The sequence below is a fragment of the Hevea brasiliensis genome, chromosome 11, assembly GCF_030052815.1.
Source record: "Hevea brasiliensis isolate MT/VB/25A 57/8 chromosome 11, ASM3005281v1, whole genome shotgun sequence".
Lineage (NCBI taxonomy): Eukaryota > Viridiplantae > Streptophyta > Magnoliopsida > Malpighiales > Euphorbiaceae > Hevea > Hevea brasiliensis.
In genome coordinates, this window is record NC_079503.1 from 19952243 (window position 1) to 19955645 (window position 3403).

Genomic DNA, 3403 nt, shown 5'->3' on the forward strand with positions numbered 1-3403 from the left:
TTAAGGCATCCACTTCCAGGATCCCTGCTGTTCTTCTTGTATCTCCCCTTTCATTTGTCCACTCATAGTTGTGATAGGCGACACTTTCAAGAAGTTCAAGAGCTTGTGTTACTATTTTCTCCATCAGGTCTTTATCTGTAGCTAAATCTATTGTGCTCCTTGCAGAGGGCAGTAGCCCATTATAGAAGTTTTGAACTAGGAGCCAATCCTCTATGCCATGATGTAGACATTCTCTCTGTAGGTCTTTATATCTCTCTCATGCATCATAGAGTGATTCACCTTCCTTTTGCCTAAAAGTGTTGAGTTCAACCCTCAACTTTGCAGTCTTCGCAGGTGGGAAATACCTTGCTAGAAAAGCTTCCCAGAGGTCTTTCCAAGTGGTGAATGTTTTAACTAATTGAGAGAGTAACCACTTCCTTACTTTATCTAGAAGGGAGAATGGGAATGCTCTGAGTCTTATAGCTTGATCAGAGACTCCATTCATCGTGAATGTGTCACATAGGGCAAGAAAGCATTAGAGATGGTAGTGTGGATCTTCTGTAGGTGAACCTCCAAACTGGGTCTATTGGATCATCAGGAGCCATGCCGGTCTTAGTTCAAAATTGTTGGCCTCCGCTGTGGGTCTTCTAACACTAGGCTAGAATCCATGGATAGATGGGGCTCCATAAGCCCTCAAGGATCTTGGCTGGTTGTTGTTGTTGGCCATGACAGGAGCTTTTAAATTTTCTTGATCTTGTTCTTGGTGTCTCCTTTCTCTCCTGATGGTTCTTAGAGTCCTATCTATCTCGGGGACCAAGTCTAAAATTTCTTCCTCCGATTTTGTTCTGGTCATGTACCAAACCAAATACCTAAGAGAAAGTAAAAGAATGAAAACAAATTAAGCAAATTTAAATAGTAAATGTAAATGCCTAAATCAGCTAAATTGCCTATCGCCTAATATTACTATCAATAAATTCCCCAGCAACGGTGCTAAAAACTTATTTGCTGGTTTTACAACCCCGCAAGTACATGGATCACTAACAAGTAATAAAGTAGTGAGTGGAGTATTGTGCCATGAGGAATTTAATTAGCAAGTACCAAACTACATCGCAATTTTGACTGTCTAGGCTACCGAATAAAATGGGGGAGTGAAATTGATCTATTTTGAATGCTAAAGACTGGAAGGATAATGAATTTAAAATGAGATAATCTATTAAAATAATTCCAGAATTAAGATTTCATACTTTAACCTTATTATGGATTTAATCTTGTTCATTTATTGGATTGAGGATCGTTGTTTTGATGGAAATTAATCCTAAGATATCCTAGGTCCTCTCTCAAGGCACTTAAGGTGTGTTTCAATTAGAGCTAAACCCTACTTTCGTTAGTGATTAGTCCTATTAAAAACTCTTTAAGATCTATGATTAATTATAAAATTCCACGAAAGTCATCAGCCTATCTCTAGGTTAGATTTCCCAAGTTTAATACTCAGATTTTCCAATACCAATCTTCACCTTTCAGTCATTCAATTAGTATCTTTTATCATGTCAAATGGGTACCGACACATAGCATGCATTAAGAACACATAATATTAAATCAAAGAATAAAACTCAAATCCAATAAATGAAACTCAATATTTATCCATAATAATGATTACAAGCGTTACTCTCTTAATTTCATAATAACGAAACTACTCACTCATGGTGAGTTTAGCAGACATAATAAAACTAAAATAAAAGAACATGAAAGCGGCCTAAAGAAATAAAACAAAAAAACTTAAGAGAATCTGCAGCTTTAAACTTGTGAAACTTCGGCTGAGTACTCCTCCTTGATGATGATGCGTTATTCTTCAAGACGGCTTGGAGAGGATGAAGAGGTGTATGTGAAAATGCTAATGCTGAGATCCTTTCTGAAACAATTCTCCTTCCTGTAATAAATAGTTTAAGGCTTGTATTTTCATGCAATGAGATACTTTAGTTTAGGATTCTCCAGGTACCTTATCAACAAGGTCCTCTAGTCATCTACAGCAATCAAGTCAGTGGTAAATGGATCAACTGGAGTACCTCTTTCCTCTATAGATGGCTGTTTTTTTTTTTGGACCAAGATCATCTTGTGGGTGAGTTCTCAAGACATTTTCAAGCCTGTGGCTAATTGGGCTAACTCATTAGCTTTCCAATTGACTTCTCTAGGCACATGTGCAAAAGCCACTTCTTTGAAGCTGTCTAGAAGCTGTACTACTGAGGTAAATTATAGAGCCAAGGAAGAGCTATTGCACTTGTACTTCCCTATTAGCTGCTTAATGACTAGTTGTGAATCTCTCATGATATTTACCTACTCAGCTCCTAACTCTCTAAGCATCTCTAGATTGATTATTAGTGCTTCATATTCGGCTTGACTATTGGTATACTGGAACTCCAGGTTAAAAGATATTGCTGCCTTGGTTCCTGTAGAGGAAGTGATTGCAAATCTAGCACCTGCTAAAGTTTCCATACTGGAACCATCAAACTAGAGGGCCTATGGAACCTTTTTAGCACTGAAGATATTTAAGTTTTGCCTAACTGGTTTTCCACATTTAGACAGGGATGGTCTGCCAAAAAGTCTACTAGCTCCTGTCCTTTCATAGCTTTTTAAGGATAGTAGATTAAAGTAAACTCGAACAATACCAATAATCATTTCCCAATCCATGTAGTAATTAAAGGTTTACATAGAATATATTTCATTAAGTCAGTTTGAGAAACAACATGCACTCTGGACCCAATTAGATAAGGTCTTCGTTTCATACAAGAGAAAAACAGAGCTAAATAAAGCTTCTCAATAGGAGAAACTAGTTTTCGTATCTGTGAGATTCCTGTTGAGATAGTACATTGCCTACTCATGACCAGCCTGGTTATCTTATGCTAGTAGACAACCGATAGAATCAAATGTGGTGAACAAATAAAGCTTCAATGGAATACCTCCCCTAGGCGAAACCAACACTGATGGCTTGGTGAGATAATTTTTTTTTATTTTATCAAAGGCATACTAGTGCTTCTCCTCCACTTGAACTCATTCTCTTACTTGAGTTTTAGCAAATCGAAAAAGTCCTTTGCTTTTCCTGCAAGGTTAGAGATGAATCTCCTTAAATAATTTACCTACCCAAGAACCTTTGTAACTGTTTCTTAGCCTGAGGTAGCTTAGCTTCTTGAATTACTTTGGCTTTATTTTGATCAATCTCAATCCCTCTCTAATGTACTAAAAATCCTAAAAAGTTACTGACTTTCACTCTGAACACGCACTTGAGGGGACTGATTTTTAGTTGATGTTGTCTCATCCTTTGGAAACTCTTTCTTAGGTGCTCTAAGTGGTCATCTGCTTTCTTCAATTTTACCACTATGTCATTAATGTAAACCTCCATGAAGTATTTAAGCATGTCATGAAAAATTGC

General features: G+C 37.1%; 1 non-coding gene across 1 annotated transcript; it reads left to right on the forward strand.

Annotated features, from left to right (window-relative positions):
• Positions 1-212: 212 nt before the first annotated feature.
• LOC131170935 (small nucleolar RNA R71) lies at positions 213-319 on the forward strand. Its single transcript, XR_009141699.1, has one exon. It is a non-coding gene; the product is annotated as a small nucleolar RNA R71 (small nucleolar RNA).
• The last annotated feature ends 3084 nt before the right edge of the window (positions 320-3403 follow it).